Source organism: Rhinolophus ferrumequinum, chromosome 12 (genome assembly GCF_004115265.2).
Source record: "Rhinolophus ferrumequinum isolate MPI-CBG mRhiFer1 chromosome 12, mRhiFer1_v1.p, whole genome shotgun sequence".
Classification (NCBI taxonomy): Eukaryota; Metazoa; Chordata; class Mammalia; order Chiroptera; family Rhinolophidae; genus Rhinolophus; species Rhinolophus ferrumequinum.
The window spans coordinates 59,646,212-59,663,614 of record NC_046295.1 but is presented as its reverse complement, the minus strand read 5'-3'; the positions used below and the strand labels follow the sequence as shown (position 1 = coordinate 59,663,614).

At 36.0% G+C, this 17,403-nt stretch overlaps 1 protein-coding gene across 1 annotated transcript in view; it reads right to left on the bottom strand.

The window, feature by feature from the left end:
* Positions 1–17,403, bottom strand: part of TMEM38B (transmembrane protein 38B) — a 52,395-nt gene that overhangs the window by 522 nt on the left and 34,470 nt on the right. The window lies entirely within an intron of this gene.

Here is a 17,403-nt window from a genome sequence, read left to right as displayed (position 1 = left end):
AAACAGTATTATTAACTATAGTCAGTATTATTAACTGAACATTATATCCCAATGATTTATTTACTTTTAACTGGAAGTCTGTTAATCTTTTGATCCCCTTCCTCTATTTGGCCCACCACCAACCCCTGCCTCTGGCAACCAATAATCTCTTCCATATATAACTAAGCTCATACTGTTCTTACCTTTCTCTGTCTGACTTATTTCACTTAGCATAATGCCCTGAAGGTCCATGCATGTTGTCACAAATGGCAAGATTTCGTTCCATTTTATGGCTGAATAATATTCCATTGTATACATCTACACCACATTTTCTTTATTCATCCATTGATGGAAACTTAGGTTGTTTCCCTTTCTTGGTTATTGTAAATAATGCTACAACAAACATGGGAATGCATGTATCTTTTTGATTAGCATTTTCGTTTCCTTCGAATAAACACCCAGGCGTGGAATTGCTGGGTCATACAGGAGTTCTATTTATATTTTCTGAGGAACCTCCACAGTTTTCCATAGTAGCTACACCAATTTATATTCCACCAACAGTGAACAAGGGTTCCCTTTTCTCCATATCCTTACCAAGATTTGTTATTTCTTCTCTTTTTGATAATAGCCATTCTAACAGGTATGAGGTGATATCTCCTTGTGGTTTTGATTTGCATTTCCCTGATGATTAGTAATGTCAAGCACCTTTTCATGTAACTGTTGGCTATATTTATGTCTTCTTCTGGGAAAAAAAATCTATTCGGGTCCTTTGCCCATTTTTTAACGGGGTTATTTGGTTTTCTGAATTGCATGAATTATTCATAAATTTTTTGGATATTAACCTCTCATCAAATGTGATATGAAAATATTTTTTCCCATTCAGTAGGTTGTCTTTTCATTTTGTTGATGGTTTCCTTTGCTGTGCAGGATCTTTTTAGTTTGATATAGACCCACTTTTTTTATTTTTCCTTTGGCGATCTTTGCTTTTGGTATCAGATTCAAAAAATCATTGCCAAGACCAATGCCAAGGAGCTTACTGCCTATGTTTTCTTCTAGGAGTTTTATGGTTTCAGGTCTTCAACTCAAGTCTTTAATCCATTTTGAATTGATTTTTGTGTAAGATAGGGGTCTAGTTTCATTCTTGTGCATGTGGCTGTCCAGTCTTCCCAACACCATTTATTAAAGAGACTGATTTTTCCCCATTGTAAATTCTTGGCTCCTTTGCATAAATTAATCGTATGTGTGTGGTTTTATTTCTGGGTTCTCAATTGTTCCATTGTTCTATGTGGTTGTTTTTATGCCAGTACCATGCTGTTTTGATTACTATAGCTTTGTACTATAGTTTGAAGTCAGGGAGTGTCATGCCTCTAGCTGTTTTTCCCTCAAGAGTGTTTTTGCTATTTGGAGTCTTTTTGTGGTTTTGTACAAATTTTAGGATTGTTTGTTCTATTTCTGTAAAATGCTGTTGGAATTTTGATAGGTATTGCATTGAATCTGTAAATCACTTTGGGTAGTATGGACATTCCACTGATATTAATTCTTCTAATCCACAAACACAAACTATATTTCCATTTATTTTTGTCTTCTTCAATTTTACGTTGATTTTGTATCTTGCAACTGTACTGGGTTCATTTATTAGTTCTAACCATTTTGTGGTGAAGTCTTTAGGGTTTTCTATATATAACACCGTATTATCTGCAAATAGAGGCAGTTTTACTTCTTCCTTCCCAATATGGATGCCTTTATTTCTTTTTCTTGCCTAATCGCTCTTGCTAGGGCTTCCAAAACTATTTCTCTTTCCAAGAATAAAAGTGAATAAAACTGGCAAGAGTAATCATCCTTGTTTTGTTTCTGATCTTAGAGGAAAAGCTTTGTCTGGTTTGGTATCAGGGTAATACTGGCATCATAAAATGAGTTTGGAGCATTCCCTTCTCTCCTATTGTTTGGAAGATTTTGAGAAGGATTAGTATTAATTCTCTTTTGAATGTTTGGTAGACTTCAGCACTGAAGCCACCTGGTCCAAGACTTTTGTTTACTGGGAGGTTTTTGATTACTGATTCAAAAATCTTCTTACTAGTAATTGGCCTGTTCAGTTTTTCTATTTCTTCATGACTTACTTTGATAGGCTGTATGTTTCTAGAAATTTACCCATTTTTTCCAGGTTGTTAAATTTCTTGCTGTTTAAGTATTCATAGTAGTCTCTTTTGATTCTTTGTATCAGTTGTAATGTCACCTCATTCATTTCTGATTTTATTTATGAGTCCTTTTTTTTCTTGGTGAGTTCAGCTAAAGGTTTACTAATTTTACTTATGTTTTCAAAGAATCAGCTCTCAGTTTCACTTATCTGTTCTAATGTTTTTCAATTTATTTCACTTATGCATATTCTGTTCTGACCTTTGTTATTTCCTTTCTTCTACTAACTTTGAGCTTCATTTGTTCTTTTTTCTCTAGCTCCTCGAGGTCTAAAGTTCAGTTGTTTGAGATTGTGCTTGCTTCTTGAAGTAGGCATTTATCGCTATAAACTCCTCTCTTAGAACTGCTTTTGCAGCATCCTGTAAGTTTTGGTATGTTTGTTGTATTTCCATTTTCATTTGTCTCAAAATATTTTTTGATTTCTCTTTTGAATTCTTCTTTGATACATTGTTTGTTCAGTAGCATGTGATTTAACCTCCACATATTTATGCATTTTCCAGTTTTCTTCTTATAATTGATTTCTGGTTTCACACAATTGTGGTCAAAAGAGATCTATTATGATTTCAACCTTCTTAAATTTATTAAGACTTGTTTTGTGACTTAATATGTGATCTATTCTGGAGAATGTTCCATGTGTGTTTGAGAAGAATGTGTATCTGTTGCTTTTGGATGGATTGCTCTCTATATCTCTGTAAAGTCCATACAGGCTAACATGTCATTTGAGGCGAAATTTTCCTTTTGATTTTCTGTCTCGATCACCTATCCATTGATAAAAGTGAGGCTTAAAGTCCCCTACTATTATTGTATTGCTATCTATTTCTCTCTTTAGATGTGCTAACATTTGCTTTATATATTTAGGTGCTCCTAGTTAGGTATATAAATGTTTGCAAATGTCACATCCTCTTGTTGGATTGAGCCCTTTATCGTTATGTCATGCTCTTCTCTGTCACTTATTACAGTCTTTGTTTTAAAGTCTATTTTGTCTACCTCAGCTTTCTTTGGTTTTCATTCCCATGGAATATATTTTTCCATCCCTCACTTTCACTCTGTGTGCATCCTTATATCTGAAAAGAATTTCTTGTAGGTAGCATATAGGTGAGTCTTAGTTTTTGTATCTATTCAGCCACTCTTGTCCTTTTAAAAATTTTTATTAAATTTATTGGGGTGACATTAATTAGTAAAATTATACAGGTTTCAAGTGTACAATTCTATAATACATCATCTATATATTGCATTGTATGTTCACCCGGCAGAGTCAGTTCTCCTTCCATCACCATATATTTTGAGTTCAATCATTAATACACTGCATTCTATCATAATCTGAAGTCAAAGACTTTCAGTGAATTGCAGAACATTGCCTCTAGGAAAGACTAGAAAATTTCTAATCATTCAATTCTTTTCCATATGTATTTATATATAGAAGCAACCAAGACATTGAGAGGTAGAATGGAGAGTGCTACCAATACTTTATCTGACAGAATACACAGTGTTCAGAGATGTTTAGATTTGCTCAAGAAATTACATTGGTGTCAAAATGGTTCTGAAGGGGAAATTTTAAGGTTCAAAAAAGCCCATGAATTTCCAAGGGTCAATTCCCTCCAGCAGATCCCAGATAATGAGTCAAACTAGAAATTTTTGGAATCATTTTCTATAAGAGGTCCTTACATAATCCACTTGCTTGAGGACAATGGAATCAAGAATAAATTCTAATTAACTGCAATATAGTCTAGGTAATGGAGATTTGGAGACAAAGTATGTTTCCATCACAAGGAGAAGGGATACGGGAAATGCATACTGTGCCCCAGTTATAGTAATAAATAAAAAAATCTAATATGGAAAAATTCTTAAAACATATTGTTAGGTGACAATGAGACAAAGAACAAGAGGTGTAATGTACGACTATCATTATATACATTAAAAATGTATGCACACACAACACTGTAAATGTACTAAATGCCACTGAACTATATATACTTTGAAAGTTGATTTTGTTATGTGACTTTGACTTCAAAAAAACTAAACAAACAAATAACACTTTTGAAGGCAAGCACATGGACTTCAGGCCAGCCATTACTAAACAGTTTATATCAGACTCAGTCTTTCACCAAAATCAATACAAAACACAGAAATACATAAAACAGCTGTTAAAAGGCACTGGAGATCAACTAGTACAAGCAGACCCCAATGGAGGTATGATCCCTAAAATAAAACAAGCTGAACAAGGTGAACTCCACATTCGCCCTGGTTTTTTAAGTATGGTTGTCCAATGACAGCATAGGGGAAGAAAAAGCAGAAGTCTCAAATTGTCTAAGAAGACAGAGGCTGGAGTATGAGAAGCCAAAGCACCTAGGACTAGAGGGCAATATAGCTCAAAAAGGAGGAACCACGAGGAAGTGAGCCCAAAAACCATAATTAATTTGTCCTACAGGAGGTTATCAACCCTAAACTGTGAGAACATAGAAAGTGATTTCAAAACACCTCGCAGAGAGCAACAAATGGGACACCAATTTGCTGAAGAGACACTTCAGCAGCCAGCTGCTTCGTGCCGGGATGATAGGTTGAAGTTCAAGGTGGAACTGCTTGATACACCAGGGATACACCTCAGGCTTAAACTGAGACACCCAAAAGGGTCACATTCTAGAAGGGCAAATCAGAAATAGAACAGCACTAACAAAGCCTAAAACTATCAAGAGGATTTAAATAATCTACTTGGGCATTACATCAGGCTGCCAGAATGTAGTCCCTGACCTCAAGAACCTTACAGACTCTTAGGGTCAAGCAAGTAAATCAGTAATTACAGAATAGTAAAAAGTACAGTAATGAAACATTTAAGTACAGAATATGGATTTGGGAGTCATTACCATACAAGTAGAAGGTAAAAGCACAAATATGAATGTGGTCACCCGGAAAGAGTACAGAGTGAGAAGAATCTAAATATAATGTTAACCTCCAAATATATGCCATTATTGAGTAAGATCTAAGAAGAACTTCTTTATATTCCATTATGCTTTAGAATAAATAGTTACAATGAAATGTACTAACATAATTATTTTGGTCACTTGACTTCATGAACTGCCAATAAAAGACAAAAGAATTCAGATATAAACAATGGTCTACGATCAAAACAAGAGCATTTTTTTTTTTTTACAAAATCCTAAATAGAATAGTGTCAGAATCTAAAGTTATTTACTGAGAATGTGAACTATAGTAAGTATTTTTCAAAGTTGAGTGTTTTAATAGAATCTCTTTTCCCAGTAGAGTCATCACTCAGCTGAGAAGTTATTGCCGGCATCAGGAATTATTGCTGAGATAGACTTAGTAGGTTCAAGGACAGACTTCTGTGAATTCAGCCTCTTATCAGGCCTTGATTCAGCAAGGTAATACAAATAAACTGGTGACAAATGGAATCAAACCTTATTCTTTTATAAATCAAACATAAAACTATCTCCGTTATTTCGTAAACTATTAAAAGAAAAAGCACCATTACCTAAATTAAATAGCATTTGACTTCATGGTCTCTTGTTAAAAAGGAAAGAAAACAAAAGAAAGTAGAAGTCCTAAAGATAATTTCATACTTACAACACATCATAAAATATAAATAATTCAGGTAAAGAAATTGTTTAAAGCTTTCCCACATTCTTTATATATAATATCTCATATCATATCATTTTTAAAAGGCCCAGAAAAATGTGACGTACGATGTAAGTTCTTTAAGGACACAAATAGTACTTACGTACTTTTATATCCTTCATGGTGCCTAGCATTGATAGTACAATGAATAAACACAACTTCTACTTCACATGAATAATTCAAAGACTATTACAATATATTTACATAAGCAAAATTTGCATAATTAATCCTTATCTCCACCCAGAACATACTTCTTCCTGTCTCCACTTGCCCAAATTCAAACAATCCTTTGCAGTGTAACTCAAGTATCTACTCTTTAAGCCCCTCCAGTGACAGTTACCTTGCTCAATTACAATGCCTGACGACAGAGGCATATTCAACCAAGTTTTCTGGTCACTTTGTTTCTTCATTGGTGATGTCATTCATTTAGACATCACTAATTATCAATCTAAATGACTGTCAAATTAAATCTTAAGATTTCCATTTTGAAAATGTTATTTTCAGTAAGCTAGGTAAATGAATTGTTCATCTGATAGTATAGCCTTAAATAAATAATTATGAGGAATTATATACAGAGAGACCTATGGAAAAGCGTTTTGGTCATTTATCAGTCAACAAATACATATTAAAAATCTACTATGTGCACCAGATACAGTGTTAGGGATGCTAGTGAGAATAAAACAAAACTAGTCCCTATCCCCACAAAGTTTAAAAGTATTGCGTACATGTTTTATATTCCTTTTTAGACAATAAATCTTTAGGACAGGAATGAAAGTGGAGATGTTACTACAAATTCTACAGACATTAAACAAACAGTAGCAAAGAACTGCTATTAACAATTTCATGCAACAAATTGAAAACTTAAGTGAAATGGTAAGTACTTTGAAAAATGCAACTTACTGAAATGAACAAATAAAATAGAAATCTGAATAGTCCTATATCAACATTAATTAAGAAATGATAGCAAACGAATATAAACTCTTTCAGAGAGTTGTGAACTGAACACTTCTCAACCTATTTAATGAGCCTAGTGTTATATGCTGATACGAAAACCAGACAAAGAAATTACAAAGAAAATATCATTCATGAACACATTTAAAAAAAAAAAAATCCTTGAAATATATTGGCAAATGGAATCCAACAATACACAAAAAGGATACATCATGACAGTTGGGTTCATCATAGAAATGAAAGGTTGATATAACCATTTTTTAAAAATTAATCAGTGTAATCCACTATATTAACAGAATATAGGAGAAAAACCATATAATTATCTTAACCAATGCTGAACAAAACATTTCACAAAATTCCACACCCATTCCCGATAAAATTTTCAGCAAACTAAGAATAGAAATTAATTTCCTCAACCTGATAACGGCATCTCTAAGACACTTACAGCTAACATCATACTTAATGGTAAAAAGATGACTGTTTTCTCACTAAGGTCAGAAACAAGACAAAGATGGCCAACTATCACCATTTCTATTCACCACTGTACTAGAGGTTCTAACCAGAACAATAAGGTAAGAAACAGAAATAAGTATCATCCAGGTTAATAAGTAAAAGGTAAAACTGTCTTCATTATAGACAACAAGATCAATGATATATATACAATGCTAAGAAATCAACACAAAAGATACTAGAACCAGAGATGAAGTCACAGGAATGGCGGCAGCGGGGCGCACTTTCTGAGTTCTCCTCGGATCTTATTACAAACGGGACCGATAACCCATCAAAGAACTCTTTGCACATCACACAAAACAGCTAAGAGACTCGTGGAAGGATTACTTGAAGGTGCGCTAATTGGGCGAGCAGGGGAAGGAAGGAAGAGAGCGGAGTGAAACCGCGCGGGCCCGCGGCGGGGTCCCGGCCGGCGGCGGCAGCGGGCAGCGAAAACCTCGGGTGGCACCCGCAGTTGTGGGCACGCACGGGATCCCAGGGCAGAACGGAGAGCGCAGAGACCAGGAGGTGGGCTCTTTCCCTGCGTCCCACTGCTGATTTCTCCCGCCGGGAGGGCGGCTAGTGGACCCTAGGGCGGACAAAGAACACAGACTCCATACCTGGGCCCCTCCCCCCCCTCTTCCAATCCTACCCCCGCCCTTCCAGAGACTTAAACCGGCCCTGAACTGAGGAGTGGCGTCAGATTACAGAGGAGCCGTAGTGCTCAGGCTCTGGGAAGCCTGACAGGCAGCCCTGACCCAGGAGACTGGGAAGTGTGTGATTTTGGCTGGGCTAGGAGAGAAGAGACTCCTCCACCCCCAGCCACCACCTTTTCTGGCCTGCGGGAGGAGGGTGACGCGCGGCTGGGCTGGGAGAGAGAAGACCCCTCCATCCCCAGCCCCCACCCTTTCTGGCCTGCCTAGGATGGGGCAAGTGCAACTGCGGAGACACTCCCAGGGATCAGCAGTGAGACAGGCACAGCTCTGGGCTTTCAGCAGCTCAGAAGTCTCCCGCCCGCACCCGCCCATACACACACACACAGAAGAAGTGCCCTAAGACTCAGGAGTACTGGACACGGGGCTGGTGGTGCTACTCTCAGTGTGCATATGTGCAGGCAAGGGCAGAAACTGCACTGACTTTGTAAAAACTGTCATCCAGGACCCCTCAGGCCCACGCATTTAAATCTACAGTCCCAAAGTCACTCTGGGCACCAGGTGACTGGCTCTGCCTGCGCAATAAGCAGGGGGCTCTTTGGTACAGCAGAGGACAACCTGGAGATTACTTGGTGGGCTTAAGCCAAGACTGGCGCTGCTTTTTGTTTTGCTTTGCTTGGTTTTGTTTTGCTTTGTCTTTATATCTTTGATATCTTTGCCTGTGTCGAGTGGGGGTTATCGGGTGTTTTTACATGTGAATGTATCTGATTTTTTTTCTTTGTTGTTGTTGTTGTTGTGCTTGGTGATTTGCTTTGTTCTGAAACTGCCCTACCAGGGCCCAGCTTAAGAGGCACAAGATTCAACATATCCAGAGGCCAACTCCAGACCAAACCAGAGTACTACTGGGTTTGACCTACAAGTCACACACCCAGAAGGAATTTCTCTGCAGGCACTAGAGCCCATAGAGACCAAACCACATTTAAGTGGTCAACCCTCACTCAGCAGAACACCCTGCGGTGGACAGAGCCAAGTCTCACAAAGAGTCAGCCTAGGAGTTAACCCCACCTACTCACAAGCAAAAAGAAATTAAAGATCTTCTTGAACAGGACAATATACACAAACAAGAGTCACCTTTGGAGCACACGCAGAGGAGAAGAACGAAGTAGTGCAAGTCAAATATAAAGGACACACACCACATAAGATAACCTAGCAAGAACTAAGACTCTAGGGGATCTACCTAATACATCAAGCAAACACAGAGAGTCAGCCAGAATGAGGAAACAAGATACACGTCCCAAATAAAAGAACAGAAGAAACCTCCACAACTGGAACTAAATGAAGCAGAGGTAACCAACCTTTCAGAGACAGAGTTCAGAACACTGGTGATAAGAATGTTTAAGGAGCTTAGAGAAGACATAAAGAAGGATTGTAGAAATCATAACGAACAACCAGTTAGAACTAAAGAACACAATTACCGAAATTAAGAACTCACTTGAAGGAATTACCAGCAGGTTAGATGAAGCAGAGGATCGAATCAGTGACTTAGAAGACAAGGTAGCAGAGATCACCCAAACGGAACAACACAAAGAAAAAAGAATAAAAAACAATGAGGATGGCTTAAGAGACCTCTGGGATAACATCAAGCGCAACAACATTCGCATCATAGGAATACCAGAAGGTGAAGAGAGGAAGCAAGGGATTGAGAACATATTTGAAGTAATAATGTCCGAAAACTTCCCCAACCTGATGAAGGAAACCAATATACAAGCCCAGGAAGTGCAGAGAGTTCCAACCAGGATAAACCCAAACAGGTCCACACCAAGACACATTATAGTTAAAATGTCAAAGGTTAAAGACAAAGAGAGAATCCTAAAAGCAGCAAGAGAAAGACAGAGGGTTACATACAAGGGAACTCCCATAAGACTATCAAATGACTTTTCTGCAGAAACATTGAAGGCCAGGAGGGAGTGGCAGGAGATTACTCAAAGTGATGGGAAACAAAGGCCTACAACCTAGATTGCTTTACCACACAAGGCTATCATTTAAAGTTGATGGAGAGATAAAGAGTTTTCCAGAAAAAAATAAGCTAAAGGAATTTATTACCACCAAGCCTGCATTGCCAAGAAATACTAAAAGGACTTCTGTAAATAGAAGAAAGATCAAAACAACCTAACTACAAATTTAAAAATGGCAATAACTATGTACCTATCAATAATCACTTTAAATGTAAACGGATATTAAATGCTCCAATCAAGAGACATAGGGTGGCTGACTGGATAAGACAGCAAGACCCTTGTATATGCTGTATACAACAGACTCACCTCAGAACAAAAGACACACACAGGCTGAAAGTGAAGGGTTGGAGTAAGATATTTCATGCAAATGGAAATGAGAAAAAAGCTGGAGTTGCAATACTTATATCTGACAAAATAGACTTTAAAATGAAGAACATATTAAAAGACAAGATGGGCACTATATAATAATAAAGGGATTGATCCGACAAGAGGACATAACCTAGTAAACATCTATGCACCCAACACAGGAGCACCTCAATATATAAAACAGGTAGTGACTAACATAAAGACAGAGATCAACAGTAACATTATCATAGTAGGAAACTTCAACACACCTCTGACAACAAGGGACAGGTCTTCCAGACAGAAAATCATATGGGAACAACAGCCTTAAACGATACATTGGAACCACTTGGATCTAATCAATATTTTCAGAACATTTCACCCCAATGCTGCCAAAATACACGTCTTTCTCAAGCGCACATGGAACATTTTCCAAGATAGACCATATGATAGGCCACAAAACAAGTCTTGATAAATTTAAGAAAATTGAAATCATACCAATTGTCTTCTCTAATCACAATGCTATGAAATCAGAAATGAACTACAGGAAAAAAACTGGAAGACACACCAATTTATGGAGGCTGAATAACTTATTACTAAATAATGAATGGGTCAAGCAGGAGAGGAGATCAGGAAGAAATCAAAAGATATCTCGAGACAAACGAAATGAAAACACGACGACCACAATCTATGGGATGCTGCAAAAGCAGTCCTAAGAGGGAAATTCATAGCATTGCAGGCCTACCTAAAAAAACAAGAAACATCACTAATCAACAGTTTATCTTCACACTTAAGGGATCTGGAAAAAGAACACCAAAATAAGCCCCAAAGGGAGCACAAGGAAGGAGATAATAAAGATCAGAGCAGAAATAAATGAAATAGAAACCAGAAAAACAATACAAAAAATCAATGAATCCAAGAGTTTGGTTCTTAGAGAAGATAAACAAAATTGACAAACCTTTAGCCAGACTCATTAAAAAAAGAGAGGACCCAAATTAATAAAATCAGAAATGAAAGAGGAGAAGTAACAACGGACACCGCAGAAATACAAAAAGTTTTTAAGAAATTACTATGAGCAACTATATGCCAACAAATTTGACAATCTGGAAGAAATGGACACTTTTCTAGAGGCGTACACCTTCCAAGGCTAACTCAAGAAGAAACAGAAAACCTGAATAGACTGATTACCACCAGGGAAATTGAATCAGTAATCAACAATCTCCCAACAAACAAAAGCCCTGGACCAGATGGCTTTACAGGTGAATTTTACAAAACGTTCAAAAAAGAATTATCACCTATTCTCCTCAAGCTCTTCCAAAAAATCCAGATGGAGGGAAGACTCCCAAACACTTTTTACGAAGCCACTATTACCCTGTTCCCAAAATCAGACAAAGACACCACAAAAAAGAAAACTACAGGCTGATATCTCTAATGAACATAGATGCAAAAATCCTCAACAAAATATTAGCGAAAAGAATTCAGCAATACATTAAAAAGATCATACACCATGATCAAGTGGGATTCATCCCTATAATGCAAGGGTGGTTCAACATCCGCAAATCAATTAATGTGATACACCACATTAACACAACGAAAAATAAAATTACATGATCATATCAATAGATGCAGAAAAAGCATTTGATAAAATCCAACAGCCATTTATGATAAAAACCCTAAGAAAGTGGGAATAGAGGGATCATATCTCAACATAATAAAGGCCATATATGACAAACCCACAGCTAACATCATACTCAATGGGGAAAAGCTAAAACCATTCCCCCTAAGATCAGGAACAAGGCAAGGTTGCCCACTATCTCGCTTCTATTCAACATAGTGCTGGAAGTTCTAGCCACAGCGATCAGACAAGAAAAAGAAATAAAAGGCATCCAAATTGGTAAGGAGGAAGTAAAATTATTATTATATGCAGATGATACGATACTATATATAGAGAACCCTAAAGACTCCACCAAGAAGCTATTAGAGCTGATAGATGAATTTAGTAAAGTAGCAGGAAACAAAATAAATATTCAGAAATCAGTTGAATTTGTATATACCAATAATAAAACAACAGAAGGAGAAATTAAAAAAAAAACAATCCCATTACAATTGCTCCAAAGACTATAAAATACCTGGGAATAAATTTAACAAAGAAGTAAAGACCTATACTCAGAAAATTATAAGACATGAAGAAAGAATGAAAGAAGATATAAATAGATGGAAACACATATCATGTTCATGGATAGGAAGAATTAATATAGTTAAAATGTCCATACTGCTAAGGCAATATACATATTCAACGCAATTCCTATCAAACTACCAACGACGTTTTTCACAGAAATAGAACATATAATCCTAAAATTTATATGAGACCATAAAGACCCCGTATAGCCTCAGCAATCTTGAGAAATAAAAACAAAGTGGGAGGTATAACAATACCTGACTTCAAATTATACTACAAGGCTACAGTTATCAAAACAGCATGGTACTGGCATAAAAACAGACACATAGATCAATGGAACAGAATAGAGAGTCCAGAAATAAATCCATGCCTATATGGCCATTTAATCTACGACAATGGAAGCAAGAATGTACGATGGGGTAAAGACAGTCTATTCAATAAATGGTGCTGGGAAACCTGGACAGACACATGCAAAAAATGAAGCTGGACCACCTCCTTACACCATATACAAAAATAAATTGAAAATGGCTTAAAGACTTAAATGTAAGATCTGAAACCATAAAATACCTAGAAGAAAATATACAAAGAAACTTCACAGACATTACCCGGAGTAAGATTTTTACTGATATATCCCCTCGCGCGAGGGAAGTAAGAGAAAAAATGAACATGTGGGATTATATCAAACTAAAAAGTTTTTTCACAGCAAAGGAAACCATCAATAAAACAAAAAGGGATCCTACTGAATGGGAAAAGATATTTGCCAATGATATATCGGATTAATGGATAATATCACAAATCTATAAAAAACTCATTCAACAACTCAACTCCAAAAAAACAAACGACCCAATTAAAAAATGGGCAGAGGACTTGAAGAGATATTTTTCTAAAAAGGACATCAGATGGCAAACAGACATATGAAGAAATGCTCAACCTCACTAACCATCAAAGAAATGCAAATAAAAACCACAATGAGATACCACCTCACCCCAGTCAAAATGGCTATCATCAATAAATAACAAACAACAAGTGCTGCGCGGATGTGGAGAAAAGGGAACGCTTGTGAACTGTTGGTAGGATTGCAGATTGGTGCAGCCACTATGGGAAAAACAGTATGGAGGTATGTCAAAAATCTGAAAATGGAACTACCCTATGATCCAGCAATTCCACTCCTATGTATCTATCCGGAGAAAATCCAAAACTCCAATTCAAAATCTTTATGCACTCCTATGTTTATTGCAGCACTATACACAATAGCTAAGACATGGAAACAACCGAAAATGCCCATCGGTAGATGACTGGATTAAGAAAATGTTGGTACATTTATACAATGGAGTATTACACAGCCATAAAGAAGAAAGAAATCTTACCATTTGCAACAACATGGATGGACCTAGAGAACATTATGTTAAGTGAAATAAGTCAGACAGAGAAAGATAAGTACAATATGATCTCACTTATATGCGGAATCTAAGAAAAGAATAAGTGAATGAACTACTCAGAAACGTTTTGGAGACCAAAGAGGAAAAACTGAGGGTTGCTAGATGGGCGCGGGAGGGGGGTGGGGGTACGGGGAAGGTGAGGGGATTAGAAAACAATCAGTAACCACAAGATGGCCACGGGGTTTGAAAACTAATCTGGGGAACGTCATTTAGTGATTACCAGAGGGTAAAGGGGGGGTGGTCGTGGAGATGAGGGTAAGGGGCATCAAATATATGGTGATGGAAGGGAAACTGACTCTGGGTGGTGAACACACAATGTAATTTATAGATGAGTGATACAGAATTGTACACCTGAAATCTAGTAAGTTTACTAACAATTGTCACCCCAATAAATTAAAAAAAAAAAAAAAGGATACTAGAACCAATAGGTAAATTTAGTAAGGTCACAGGATACAAGAACCAACTGTAAATATACATATAAGCAATGTAAAATTCAAAACAAAATTTAAAAATTACGATTTATAAAGCCATCCGAAACTATGAACTACTTCAGGATAAATTTAACAAAATGTATGTAAAATAATTAAAACCACAAAATATTGTTGTGAGAAATTTAAGACCTAATTAAATAGAGAGAGATATCTATTCATGGATTGGTAGTTTTCATATTTTTAAGATGTTATTTCTCCCAAATGGATCTATAGATACAACACAATCTCCATCACAATCCCAGAAGGCTTATTTTTAGTAGAAAGTGACACCATTATCATATTTCTATGTAAATGTAAAAGACCTAGAATATACAAGAAATCTTGAAAATGAACAAAGGTGAAATACTTACACTACCTAATTTCAAAACTTACTATAAAGTTATAGTTATTAAAACAGTTTGGTATTGGCTAAGCATAGAATAAATCAATGGAAGAAAACATAGTCCAGACAAAGACCCACACATGTAAGGGCAACTGATTTTCAACAAAGGTGTTGAGAGAAATTCAATGAGGGAAAGGACAGTCTTTTCAAACAAATGCTGCTGAAACGTCATATTCATATGGAAAAAATATACCTGTCCTTTCCTTATGCCAATCATAAAACTTAATTTGAAATGGATCACAGACCTAAATGTAAAAGCAAAAGCTGTAAAACTGTTAAGAAGAAAATAGAGGTAAAAAAATCTTCACAACCTCAGCATATGGAAGAATTTCTTAGCTAGGACAATAAAAGCAGGGACATAAAAGGAAAATCTGATAAATCTAACTTCATCAAAATAAAAAACTGAGCTCTCCTAAAAACAATGTTAAGGAAATAAAAAGGAAAGCCAAAACGGGGGGGGGGGGGGGAAATATTGGCAATATGTATTATCACATAAAGGATTGGTATCCTAAATATATAGAGAACTCAGTAATAAGAAAAACAATCCAATTTTTTTTAAAGCGGCAAAACAGACACTGCCCAAAAGACAATATATAAATGGCCAGTAAGCACATAAAAAGAAGCTCAAATCCTTAGTCATCAAAGAAATGCAAAATATAACTAGAATAAGACACTATTACATACCTATAAAATGGCTAAAGCTAAAATATCAAATAATAGCAAGAACATAGGACAACTAGAACGTTTATACAGTGCTGGTAGGAATGCTGGTGGGTACAACCATTTTGGAAAAACAGCGAGCATGTTAGTTTTCCTAAAAAGTTAAACATATGCTTTCCATATGACCCAGCAATTCCAATCCTAGTTATTTAACCAAGAGAAATGAAAATACATGTCCACACAAAGTACATGTGTTCATAGCACTTTGTTCATAATAACTTTATTCAAACAATCAAAACCTGGAAACAATCCAAAAATCCATCAGTAGGTAATCAGATATAACAAATTGTGATATGCAATGCTGTTTAGCAATAAAAGGGAATATGCAACATCATAGATAAATCTCAAAAACATTATGCTGAACAGAAGAAGCCAGCATAAAAGATAATACTATATGATTGCATTGATAAGAAATTAGAAAAAAGATTAAGCTATAGCAATAGGCTATGTAGTAGTTGGAATTTACTGGGATAGCACAAAAGAAACTTCTCGAATAGAAATGTCCTTATCTTGATTGTGAGGTAGTTACACAGATACACAAATTTGTCAAAACTCATTAAAATGTACTCTTAAAATGAGTATATTTATAGTATGTAAATTATATTTCAATAAAGTTGATTTTAAAAAAATTTAAGGGAATTGTTACTAAGTTTTTTTTATACAAATATTAATGCTACTTTGCTAAAACATTTTTTAAAGAGATCCTGATGAAGTTGAGCTCCATACCACGCTTGGGAGACTACCATAGGTTATACCTAGAAATGTAATTACGAGGTCACAAGATGGGTATTATCAGGTACTGCCAACTGCTCTTCCAAGTTGCTTTTGTTTCTACTCTCTCCAAATTCCTTTAAAAGTTTATATTTTGTTTTCACTTCCTCTTATTCACCTTAGTCTATTACAATCATTTTTCTATTCTCTACCAGTCCAATGAAACTGCTTTTACCAAAGTCACCAAATACTTCTTCACTTCAAAGTCCAACAGCCTATTTTCAGTTTTAATCATTCTTGACCACTCAGGTCTCCCTCTGCTTTATTTCACTATAACACTATGTTACAATACGTTCTTACACTGAGGCGCCAAAATAGTACCTGTGCTCCTGAAACATCTCTGATGGGAGAAAGTGAACGTGGCATAGCCAAAATAGCCAAAGACTCGTCAAATACAGAATGTCATTTTTTCATCTTATCTTAAAACTTTATGTGAATTTTGAATTCCATCCCATGATATATTCCTGTTTAACTTTAAAATGTTAAAATTAACATTGAGATCAACCAATGGTACGTAATGCATCACATTTATAATGTGACTGTTCAGGCAGGACCAGAAGCTATATATCCCTTGGATGTGTGTAATTATAGTTTGAGAAACACAAATGACTTGTTTAAATTCTGAAGCCTAGATTTTCTTCACATTTCTTTCCTCTGAGACTTGGATTTTAACAATCACAAAGGACTTGTGGGAGTTGGAAAAGTAGAATTGAGTCCTCCTTGAATGAAACTGGGACCCCACAATAACTTGAACTCTAGGAAAAGGAAGAAAGGAAGGACTATAAAAAAAAAATAGGAGGGAGGAAAAGAGGGAAAAAGAAGACAAGGAAGGAGAAATTTAACATACTTCTCTCAGGAAGGAAGAAAATTAACAGATCAGGCAGGGAAAAAATTAGTAACTATATGCTATATCATGAACAAGCATACATATAGATATATGTAGACTCCCTACACCTCCAAAATGAAAATATACTTACTTTTCACACACAGAGATCAGAATTACAAATCTCATCAACACTAGTAGTAGAGAAATGAAGTCTCAGCAAATACCAAAGAATACACACAGACTGCAATGCACTGTCCAAAATGCAGTTTCAGTACAAACCATTTTTCAAAAAGTTTTATAAATGCTTGAAATTTCAAAACACCTTTGTAAATATTTCCTATGC